The sequence below is a fragment of the Corvus kubaryi genome, unplaced genomic scaffold (assembly GCF_017639235.1).
Source record: "Corvus kubaryi isolate FWS band 111438036 unplaced genomic scaffold, C.kubaryi_AGA036_p1.0 37176, whole genome shotgun sequence".
Taxonomy (NCBI): domain Eukaryota; kingdom Metazoa; phylum Chordata; class Aves; order Passeriformes; family Corvidae; genus Corvus; species Corvus kubaryi.
In genome coordinates this window covers 40608-53458 of record NW_024581048.1, presented here as the reverse complement: position 1 = coordinate 53458, position 12851 = coordinate 40608, and positions in this window count along the sequence as shown.

Genomic DNA, 12851 nt, shown 5'->3' with positions numbered 1-12851 from the left:
AGAATGTCTGAAGTCCTGGTTACAATACAATAAATCATCTTCTGTACTGAATATTCTAATTGTCACTAACCAATCTAATACAAGATACAAATCCTATAGCATTTACATACAGCCTATAAGAGTCCTTATATTACCATAGAGTGTTACATCTTAACTTCTAAAAACTACTCTTTGGACCCCTTCTGCTGAGCTAGTAGGGTCTGCTCTGACCCTTGGACCTGTTTGCAAGCAGAGGGTATTGTTTCATCAAGAGGGGATTACTTCAGTGGCCATACCATTGTTTTCTAGTTGTTCAGTAACTAAGACCTGGTATTTCAAAAGTGGCTTTCATTTCGATGTTGCCTGTAGTTTTCATATTCCCAAAATCTTTTGTCAGGCAATCATATTTCCAAGGTTTTCCTGTTCCATCTTCCCCAAAAGGGTGGGACTCTGGACAAGGAAGGCAAGAAAGCGGAAGATTGTGTTATAGAAATACTCACGTTTCTTAGAGCTGTAGTTTTACCCTACAGGAGATGCATACCTCAAATCAGAGAGAGATTAATTATTTTCTAACAAAAAATTTACACCGTGTGCTTACACCTTAAAAAAAAAGCTTCTTGAATTTCAGTAGTAGTCAGTGATGTTTAAGCTGCCTTTCTGCAGCTGAAAATCTGGCTGATGAGACCAAACCCAAAGTCATCTTCTCCTGTACCAGCACCTGTGACAGAGATGACAGCAGGCTTGCAGGCAGGGCGTGTTTTTTAACAAGGAAAACAGCTCCTTTCCCCACATGCACCAGGGTGTGCTGGTTTGGCCAAATTTAGAAATATATCGTCTGAGAGAAGGCAGGTCACAACCATCCCTCCCCCACCACATTCGGGGAAAAAAAATTTCCTCGAAGGAAAGTGAAAGAGATAAAAACTATTTATTTAACAAACACACGGGAAAAGGATAATCATGCTAAATAATAAAATCTCTCACTGTGGAAGAAAAACCTGGGAAAGTGTTGGAGTCCTCCCTTTGGTCTCCTTGGAGCTGGGGCTTGGCCCAGGGCCAGGCCCTCTGTGCTCGGTGGAAAGTCTTCCCAATGTGTTCTGATATTGAAGCAGTACAGCAGAAAAGGGAGAAAATCCGAAATTCCAGGGAAGAAAAAAAAGTCCAACTCTCAGTCTCTCTCTGGAGAAAAAGAAACTGAACAACTGGCCAAAAGCTGACTGGGAAGCAGCAAGCCGGGTGCTGCCTCGGTCTCCTGCCGCAGCTGAAAAAATGTGTCTATCTCTGTGTGACCTTGAACAAGCTGCAAACTGCTTTGAGAAAGTTTTGCTCAGGTTTTCCTCCCCCTTCTCAGGCTCAGTTTAAAGGCATAGAAAAGCACAAGAATTAATTTCTGGGCATAGGGCAGCGATACGGGATACACATCATAAAGTAACCCCAAGCCACAGGGAGATTGAAGGCAGGGTTAAATGTCTCTAAAGTCTTCGGTTGCAACAGAGGCTTAATCCCCAGAGAATAACAGGGTTATTAAGAAAGAGGTTGTGCTCCCAGCAGCAGGATTTAAGGCTGAACCCTGTCCAGCATTTTCTGCTTGGTGTAACAACCCCAAAATCTCCAACCTCTCTGTCCCAATTCTCCTCCTGTCTGTAATTTTGCACTGTGGTTTTGCCTCAGGATCTGATGGATGGAGAATAAACTGCTGAACGCTTCAAAACCCAGCTCCCTACGATCAGCTGTAATTTGTCCAATTTATAACTACCTTGCTTTCATGAGGATTTCTCTTCCCACCAGCTAACTGGCTCAGAACAAGACAAATCATTATTATTCCTGCAAAATTCAGAGTGGCCACTGGAAGAAGATGATTTTTTCTGGCATGTTTTCTTTCTGAAGGATATACTCCGTGTGATAGTCAGGGCATGTGCTTGCCAGGCTCCAGAGAAATGGTGAGCTGCCACAAACAGATCTGCTGACTTCCAAATCCTCAGTAGCTGGGTCTTGCTGCACATACAAAACATGGTCTCACATATTTTGTATGCAGCAGTGGCTGTCCATTTGCTCTTGATTTCAGTCTTCCTTGTTTGCACCTGTGCTTAGTAGTGGCATTTTTTACTTCACTCCATGTATAGAAAACTTCCATAAGCTTCTAATTGTTCTTCTTGATGAAACTGGGGCGATCTCCAGGACATTAGCAGGCAATTTAAAAAAGGATTTAGAAAATGTAATGAATAGGAAGAGGCAGACAGGAGTGTGTCATGGCTGCGTCCTCTCTACAGCCGTGTGCTGTGTCATCCCAAAGGGACCCTCTCCAGGACCAGGTGAACATCCACGAATTAGTGAAACAGAAGATCAGGAGCCTCCTTCATGCTCCCCCTGCTGATGTGGAAAAAAATGAGGACAAAGCAAGGCCGAGGCAAAGAATAACCGAAGGCCTGATTTATGTGTTCCGAGGAGATGTGACTGCAGTTTTGGCAGCTGACAGGCTTGAAGATTTAGCCCAGTCTTCTTGTTCCCTTTTCACCGTGACAAATGGCTTAAAAGGAGGCACTGGATTTCGAGCGTGTGTAGGAGAATCCAAACACAAGCATAATCTTCCAGTTTGTGAAGAGGAAGAAATTGACTGCTTTGAAGCACTCAGCTGGTTTCCTGGTTAATTTCCGTGCTGCAATCATCAGTTCCATGACTGAATTGCAGAATGTTGTTAACCAACCAAAGTCCTGGCTTTGTGGATGCTTACAAGTAGGTGCAGCCAGAAACTCCTTTTCAGAGATTATGGACAAGATGAATGTAATAATGGGAACAGTTCCACTAATCTACAGCAAGTGCATCACTTGTCTGGAGAATGGCTCCTCGTCTGGACTGTGGATTGTGTGACAGACTGTCACACAAGTGTGAAGAACAAAGCATCCTTGCAGAAGCCAATATTTGAATTTACAGGAAGGCTTCATGTAGCACAGATGGAACACTACTCACTGCACCTACAGCTTGCAGAATTCAAATGGAGTTTCAGTGAGATGAAAAAAAGAAGCTGACAAAGCCCAGAGCCTGTGAGAGCAATTAATTATGCTTCAGCAAAAATTAATCACTCGTGAAAGGTTTGACAGTGTAGGAGGATTAATAATGCATTACATTGGAAGCAGCAGGCACAATCACTTTTGAATGAACAGGAGCAACAGCTACAGGAGTAAAATAAAAAACTAGAACTGCACTCCAGTGAAGAAGGAGATAAAAGCCAAGTCTTACATGAATCTCTAAAAGAAGGCACACAGAGAGCATCTGGCTGGGGACTGGACCTGACAGTTCTCTTCACAAAAGGAAAGAGAAGCAACTGGGAAAATTTCTATATTCTCTAACTCAATCTTTAGTTCATATATCCAGATTTAAACTTCACTTTTCTGTGATTTGTCCATGGAGTTAGTTTATTGTCTTACTCTCTACTTTTATTTGTTTTAAAATCACAACCTTGTGCATTACAATCTCTTGGAAATAATAATGAAAAAATGAAACAACACCCCCTCTTATTTCATCTGGCACAATATATTTAAGATAACTACGTGATGCAGAATTAGCAAAACCACGGCCAAAAGCCATTTATAGAGATCAGGTCACAAAGGAGAGATGAAGTTTTGAGACTTATCGCAGAGGGTGTCAAATGTTAGGGAGTTTTTGTCTCTTGCAGTTCAAACCTTCAGTCTTGAAGGATATATCCCGGCCATCCTGATGGATGTGTGCTTAGGACACCCTGGTTGGTGCCAACAAAGAGTTAAAGCATCTGCACGCTAAGAGTGCAGACAGAGAGACTTTAAAAGGAAATTTAAAAACGGAGCTACAGGAAGTACACCAGTGCTCAGAGGAGAAAGCGCTTTTCGAAGTTACGGTAGGGTGGATTTTTTCAGTTGTTGTTTGCCATATATGCTCACAGCTGGGGCTCGGAATCTCTCGACTTGAGAGGTTTCACAATAACCTTTCCCTTTGCGCAGCAAGGCAGACGCAAGGGGAGTGGTAACCTGCTCTCCCTCATCTACGGAGATATGCTCCTGTGCGCCAGAGAGCCGCCTGCTTTGAATTTTGTCCGTAGACTTTCGTATCTTTCTACCTGTTTGCTCCTCTCTAAAACCTGGGTGAAGGCTGTGCTGCCCTGAGGACACCCACATCTCACTCTGGCTTTCGTGTCAGGGGGTCGTTTTAACTCCTGCACTTTTATTTTACTGTCCGAAGCCCGGATGCCTTAAAGCACGGCTGGGACGGCGGGAGAGGGCGGCGGGAGCCCGGCGGAGCCCCTCGCTCGGCTCGGGGCATTGCGGCATCACCGTGCACGTCCCCGGCAGCCGCGGAATTCCCGGGCACCCGCCTGGGACTCCGCCTTAGTCCCGCGAGCGGCCGAGTCCCAGCGGGGCCCGGGAGACAAATTCCTGCGGTCCCGGGAGCCGCTGCTTTCCGATGGTGCCGGGCCGTCCTGCTGGAGCCGGAAAGCCATCGGGAGAGCTCCCGACTCCGGCGGCGGCCTGTCCGGTGAGTTTCTATAGTCCCACTGCGGATTTGCTACTTGCTCCAGGCTCTGCCTCTTTTAAATTAGTGCGTCTTCAGATCACGGTTAGATTTATTCTTGACTGGTCTCTGTCACCTTCAGATAGCGTGGGACTTTCGGATACCGTCTTGTTCCACCCCCTGCCAAGGGCAGGGACACTTCCACTATCCGAGGGTGCTCCAAGCCCTGTCCAGCCTGGCCTTGGACACTTCCAGGGATGCAGGGGCAGCCACAGCTTCACAGGGCTGCCCTGTGCCAGGGCCTCCCCACCCTTACTGGGGAGAATTTCTTCCTCATATCCATTTCTAAATCAGTGGCCTATTCTGAAGTATTCGTCATGTATTCAGACATTTGCAGGTAGAATCTGACACAAGTTTTTAATGACACATCAAACATAATTCCTCAAGCAAAAGCATCCTCGACTGTTATGTTTAATTAGGTTTAATTTGTTTAACTATGTTGAATTTGTTCAGTTATGGAGCTCCCACAAGCCACTCCACGGCACTGCAATTTTTTTTCCTACGTGAAATAGCATGCTTTTTAAATTTATCCTTTTGTGCGCTAGTAAACTATTGGTACGTATTTTAACAGAGGCATATTGCATATTCAAAATCATTAGCATTCTCAGGTGACACTCCACAGATTCGGTTTCTTCTTTTCCTCTATGTGACTTCAGAGTAATTTAGAGAAGTTTTAAAACTTCAGAATGATGTGGATGTGACAGAAAACATTTTGATTCTGTTATGAAACATAAGGTTTTTTGGTGTTTTGCTGTTCATTATGAGATTTTGGTGTAAGTTGGTGTTATGAAAATGTTATGGTGTTATGAAAACCTTGTTTCTTGGTTCTCAGGGTTACATCTTAATGCAAAAATTCTGTGCAATTTGTGAAAGACTTAGCAGCCTTTATCACAGCAAGTCTTCTATTAGACAACCAACCTTGGATAAATCACAGTACCTGCATTTATCTCCCTTAGAATTGTTTTGAAGAGAGGTGGACTTTGTAATCTGTTTAGGACAATGCAGCTCAATCTACGCAAACATAACATTTTTTTATTGATGTTCTGAAAACTTCGACAGTGGATATTCTTCTATATATATTTATTTCTTTGCAATATTCAGGCTTAGAGGACTAGCAGTACACTTCTGTTTTCTAAAGCTGATGTCAAACTGCAGTTGTGGTAATTCCTCACATGACATGGTAGTAACACTGTTGTGTAAGTGCTCATGAGTGATTAAAAAACCTATTATTTTAGTAGGTTGACAAATAAACTAGAGCATGTCTTTGCTAGAGGCTTTAATGATTTTATGATAAAGAAAAGACTAATCTTTGAAGCTTCATCAAGTAAAAGTTTATATGGTTAACTATGATACTCATTCTCCACAGTTTATAGACTTAAGAACCTGCATTTTGGGCACCATGAGTTCATCCACTTTGGACAACGTCTCTTCCTGGGAAGCTAATCAGTGAGATCCAGTTCTGGATTTTTAAGTCTAGTAGTTTAGATCCTGCTTTTGTGGCTTATTTATTTTCTAGATGCCTGAAATGATGCAATTCAGGCTGAGGAAGAACCAGACACAGTGTGATACATGCAAGCTGTCACAGAGTCGCTAGGAGGCAGAGAGAGCTTCTGCCAGCATGTAGGAACACTGCCCAGCAGGCACAAGAGGGTTTTCCACATTAACTTCGGAGGTAGAAGTTGGCTTTACGTCTTCCCCATGACCCCTGTGTTTTATAACCTGATATGGATTTGCCCTTTGGGCCAAACTATTTGTCTCTTTAGTCTGTACAAAACTGCCAGTTCTATAGGAACAGCAAAATTCCACAAACATGGACTTTGGTTAGAAAATCAGACTGCAGTCTGCTCCTTCAGCTGCAGAAGTTTAGCAAAATTACCCTGCTAGGTAGAAAGTGAAAGAAATTTTCTCTCTGTTGCAAAATTACCCTGCATTTTCTGCCAGCTGTGGAACTGAAGCTAGTTAAAAGCTGGTTTTCTGCAGTGGTCAATGTTGACTGTAACCAGCTGACCTGTGAACACTGAGAATTTAGGTTCTGAGCTACAAAATACCTTCTGCAACGTAGAACTTGAGCTATTTTCACCTGCTTACATGCTTTTTTGAAGATTCTTAAAGTCCTGCTAAAAATGGTGTCTTAGATGAAAGCTGTAGTTGGTAAAAAACATCTTTGAGTTCAAAACCAAGGATCGATGAACTAGTAATATATGAAAATGGAAGTAGAAAACATTCTCTGAATTCTGTTAGACTGCAAGGTATGCATGCTTTGAAACTTTCCAGGACTTTGTGTGGTTCTGTCTTTGAATCTTCTGAGAGCTTTATGGTCGTAGCACTTCTGTTTGTTATATGAAGATGGAAGGAAGAATCTCCTACAAGTGGAAATAGGGAGCTTTCATAAAGTATTGCATGTGTTGGCTATGCTGTGACAATTAAAGAAAGTATCACAGAAACAAGAATTCTTAAGGCTAGTTTCTATTTTATTTGAAAATGTTGAAGTAGACAACCAAAATGAAGTGGTTAACGTAGTAGTAGTCCATCAGTTCTGTCACTGCTTGGCTGGGGTTTTTTCTGTTTGTTTGTTTGTTTTTGTTGGTTTGGGGTTTTTTGGTTCTATACTAAGAAAAATTAGGGTTTTCTGATATATATTTTTAAGTTTCCACCAATTGCATTGTGAGTTCAGAAGCTGTGCATAAAATGCTATTTCAAAAAGGTGTCTAATGTTTTTTTTTTTGCCAGTACCTAATATTATGTTCTCTGTTTTAATGCTCTAATACTCTAGTTTTTCATTTCAATAGCATCCTTAATTTGCTAATGCATATGGTGTCATACAATTTGTGCATGGTATGGTTTTGGTGGTTTTTTTAATTTCTTCCCCACACATACACACACACACACACACACACACACTGAGGTTCAGTTAAGCAGAATAGTTAATTGTATACTGAGTTTTTCCTCTGAGTAAGCTTTAATGTGTAGATGTTTCCATTATGATTTTTTTGTTGGTGGATATTTAATAGGAGAGCTGAAAGAAACAGATTTCTTTAACTCTGACTGCCATACAAACCAGTGTAATTTAATTAAAGACTTAAAGGTGTTTCCTATTTACTTTACAAAAAGTGATTATTCTCTTGCTTTCATTCCATGTGGTCTCCATGCAAAAATATTAAGTCTCACCAGGTTTAAAGAAGTCAAATGACTCCCCTGCTGCCCACAGCCTAATTAAACGTTTATCCTTTCCATGAGCCTTTTTTCCATGACCAGGTCTTACCCAGTTTTCAGTTTGGGTTCTGTTTTTCCCCCATTGGTGCTTCTGGCTTTTAGCTGTCTTCAGCTAAGATTGATACTTCATTCATCATCTCTGAATAAAATTATTTGCCCTTCTTTCTTCTGTCTTTTCCCCAGACCAGGAGAAGCAAAGATCTCTCAAACTTTATTACATGGTGTCCACAACCTAGATTTTATTCAGCTTATAGATGCTCTGGCTGTTCAGGTTTTACTTATTTCCAAATCTTCTTATTGCAGCAGCTGAGTTGCATTAAATAAAGTGATTTTAATTGCTGCTGATCTCTTGCCCTTTGAGTCAGTTGGTTGCTCTGGCAGTAAGTACTGAAAGTTAATCTTGAGCTTGTGGTTTCCTTGCAGTGCATGCAGGTTTTAAAGATTCTCATCTCCTACACTTATTAAATATATAAAATGTGTTAAAAACATGGCACCTTGTGGGACAATTTCTGATGACATACAGCTGTTCTGATCTCACAGATGAAGTCTGTCTTCTTTTTAAATGGGAATATACTTAGCATTTGTTCAATTATAAAATATTTATAGTCTGCAGCTAAAAAACTGAAATTTCATCCTTTAACAGCAGTAATGCTTTTAAAGGGAAGATTTAAACAAAGTTACTGATCCCCTTGTTGATGGCATTTGTGTCTTTTTTGCCAGTCAAAAAAACTGTGTGAGAAAACATAAGTCATCAGGTAAATTTTTGGTCCTGAAAAATGTTAATTGTACCTGTGCACAAATCTAGGTGTAAAGTGGTCATTGTTTATGTAGCAAAATCTGTTACTTAAATGCCGGTATGGTGTCATTTCTACAAAAAATACTTCATGTAGACAAAGGTAACGTATTTTAGTACTTACAGTTCTGTATTATAGGATACCATTTTAGTGCTTAATGTAAGCATGTTTCTTTTTACAGTATATTTCACATTTATTGCCCATGAACTCTTGCACTTTTGTGCAGAGAAAATAATTATTGCAGTCTGACATGCTTACAATAATGCGAAAACCAACATATATCCAATAAGGTGAACACTGATTTTCAAGTACTGAAATAACTTAAAAGTTGTCTAGTTTGAAATTTTTATAATTTCTCTTAAAGTTATTAAGTTAGTTAATAAAGATGTGTTTTATCTACTTATTTATAAGTGTATGTATAGATATAAATTTATATATTCCGTATATAAATTTCTCACTTTATATATAGAAGCTTGGTTTTGACTCTTTTATTATTGCTTGTGCTACTCAAGGGCTGATTCTGCTAATTGCCAAGTAGATTTTGTTTTAACTGCAATAGTAGTGGAAATTAAGATAAAACAGGGTAGTTTAGAGGACTAAACCTTTAACTAGTGTTGTGTTTGTGATCAGTTGTGTGTCTGTAGTTTAATGTATGTATCTCTGAAGACAAACTGTGTGAAAGAGAGGTTTTTTCCACATCTCTGCATTTGTTTCATGACGGAGATGGTTTTGAGATGGTAACCCATGTTAAAAAATGAGACCTCCTGTGGAGACAAAAAGCTTGCCAGTTATTTGAGCTTACATGATTGGAATGACGTTTTTAAGCCTTCTGGAAATTTTTAAGCCTCCTCTGCATCCCCTTTGGATCCCCATGGGCTGCAGGGGCACAGCTGCTTCACCACGGCCATCCCCATGGCCATCACCACGGCCATCACCACGGCCTGCAGAGGAACCTCAGCTCCAGCTCCTGCCCCTCCTTCTCCACTGATCCTGGTGCCTCCGTGTTGTCTCTCTCACATGTTCTCACCTCCCCCTCTTCTCTGACTAGAAGAAAAATTGTGTGCCCTTTGTTTTGATTTTCTCCTTAAATATATTATCGCAGAGGTTTTACCAGCCTCTCTCATTGGCCCAGTTTTGGCCAACAACATGTTCATCTTTGGAGCCATCAGGGATTGGCTCTGCTGGCCGTGGTAGAAGCTTCCGGTAGCTTCTCACAGGAGCCACCTCTGTGGCCCCCTGGCTACCAAAACCCAGGCCGTGCCAAACCAATACAATGTGCTAGGCTTAAATCAACTTTGTTAATCCAAAGTGCATCTCTCTTTTAAGTTCCTGATGCTACGTCTCTCACCCCTTGTACAATAAGCAATTCGATGTAATCCTTTCTTCAAAGAGCAATAGTAAGATGAAAACTGCACAAAGTACTTTTACTGATGTGAATGTTTAAATCTCTGGGCCCATGACTAGGTAATTGAAGTAAAGAAGCATTAAAACTTGAAAGGAGTATCATGTTTTTTGAAAAAGTTCGTATTTTTCAGCTCAGATAATGATATACAAGAGTTACAGTTACCTCAGAACAGAAATCCATCAGAAATGGACACTGTTGCAGATTTGACGCGAAAGCTCCGCCAGGCTGAGAAACAAAACGTAGAATTAATCAATCAACGCAATCGTGAAGTACGGGCATTTTTTTTCTTGTTTGCTTTATTTTGCCCTTGGAACAAATGTAATTTGTTTCCTTAAATGTAGTCTTTGGTCCTTAATCCTTTCACCAGCTGGATCAAAATCACAGTCACTAGCTGGAAAATAATCAAGAAGTAGCATTGTCCAGACCTCTCATACCTGTCCATAGGAACCGATATGTCTTTTACTGTCATTGACAATAGTTGAAAGTGTGTGTAAGAAACTTGAGCACTACACAACAGCAAAGTCACACAGAGGAATAATTTGCACCCTCAGCTTTCGAATTCTCAGTGTAAGACAAGGTTTGTTTGTTTGCGTGTTTTAATCCTGGTAATTCCAGGGCTCCATTTTATAGAATCATTCCACCAACAAGATGATGGAGCAATGGGAGCATGACAAGAGCAAGTCACCGAGGAAGAAGCAGGAGTCTCCAAACAAATGGATGCAGAACAACAAACTTGGTTTATTGGCTGTATTTAACCAAAACCAGAGGAAGGAGCACCCACACCAGCTGCCCCTAACAAACTGCTGAGAGCAGAATTGTTACCTAGAGCAGTAATAATAATTCAAACTAAAGAAAATTTCAGTGAAGTATTTTCCCACTGCTGCTTCTTTTAGGTATTAGTTTGCCACAAGAGCATCAGGGAAAACATTTGTAATGGGGATAAATTATTTCCCATGAAGGAGCTCCTGTTGATAAGGATGCTGCTTCTTTGTAGGTGCTCTGAAGAAATGCATGTTTTTTACTTTCCACCTTCTGGTGTTCAAATGGCTTGAATGTGACTTCCTGGATTCAGTTTCTGGCAGCAGTGACTAGACTGTCTTTCTTACTCCGGATAAGATCCCTTTTTGAAGCATTTTCTTTGTTTTGTTTGTTGTGTTTAATAGCATTCTGCCTGACTGCTGAACATCATTGTGTTTACACAGTGAGTTACTAGGTGTCTGATAGTCTAGTATCCCAACATGGCTGTTTTTCTTGGTGTTAAATATAGTTACTAGAAAAATTGCCTATGGAATATAATGTTTCTGTTGCTGTATTTTTTCCTCTAAGGACCAGGAAGAGGACAATATTATAACTTTTGTTTTCTGAAGGCAGAGTATGTTTGGAAAAACAGAGGGATGTGTACATGAAATAGAGGGATAGGTACATGAAATTAATCTAGGAATAGGATCAGTTTGCATAAAAAACCATAAAAGTATCTAAAAATGCATAAATGTGCAGTTTCAAGACTATTTCAAATTCAGATGGGATAAGATGGCAGCTGTGAATGCAATTTCTGAAACATTTATTTTCTAGATGTCTCGCTATGAAAAAGAGATCATGAAATTACGTTTGGAACTTGAGAGAGGAGAGGTTCTTCGTCAAGCTCTGCAAAGAGAAATATCAGTCACTAAAAAAGCGGCTTGTGTACAAATGTATTCTGTAGAGGACGAGCTATGTGAACTAAAAACCAAACTTGTGGAACTTCAAGGTAATTATTAAAAAAAAAAAAAAAAAATTGTGGACCCGAGGCTACATCGGTCCCAAGTCGTTAAAACAAGCAGAGACTTAATACCAGTTACTGTGTTTTTTGGAAGTCTCTTCTTTTTCCCGTTTCTTCCTCATCTGCTGTTGTAAGCTTACAAGAGTTTACAAAACCCTTGCTGTCTCATGTGAATTAAACATAACCTGCTAAGACTATCAACCCCTTTTTGTCTCTTGCTCCTTACCTTCTGTTATTCCTTCCCTCAGTGTGTACAGAGTTGTAATTGAGGCGTCTCTCTCCACATCCTGCTTATCAGTATGTCCAGAAGTTCTTCCTTTTACATTTCAGGGGGAAAAAAATAAATCTAGTCCTGTTTGTTTACACTATTTCCGATGACTTTTTTTTTTCCCCCAGGAGTTTCATCATACTGCTTTTTTCTTTCATCTTTTCAAATGTTTCTAGCTTTTCATTGCTCATGTCTGGCTTCTTCATGTCACCTTTGTTTTTCTTTTTATACAACTAACATGTGCTATGACACTAGTATGTGGAAAAGAAGGGTTTGAGCTAGCCTTTTTTTCCCCTACTAGTTTCACATTCAGAAATTCAGTATTTCTGTATCTTTCCAGGTATTATTATTTCTGTAGAAATGGTTAATTTTGTTTCAATTTTAAAATGTATTTTTTTATTTGTTTGCATTCTGAAGGGAAGAAACCTGTCTTGGTGTACATGCAAAGATAGAGGATTAGCTTAAATTTAGTCCAAATTCATATGGGCTATGGGGATTTTGTAGCAGTGACTCCATAGAGCTGCAGAGTCCAGTAATGTCAGTAATTCTCCCAATCTGTAGCATAGTTCAATTTCTGTATGCAGAAATGGAAGTGGGGACCAGCTTAGCTATTTTATTCTACTGAGAACTTCATATGTCATAATTTTTCAAGTAATTCAGTTTCTAGATGGAAGAAAATCCTTGTCAGAAAAGCCGAAATTAAAATTATTTAGTCTGTGGGAGTAACTGTTTCTGAAAACATCTGATTTGAAGTTCTAGCAATTAAAAATCAGAACAAAATAGAACTTTTGTCCGTATGCATCATTTCACCAAATGCACCCTGTTTCTATCATTGCCACTGAGCTGGGAGAGAGAATAGATTGGAAGGGCTGTATTCTTCCAGGGAAAGATTTC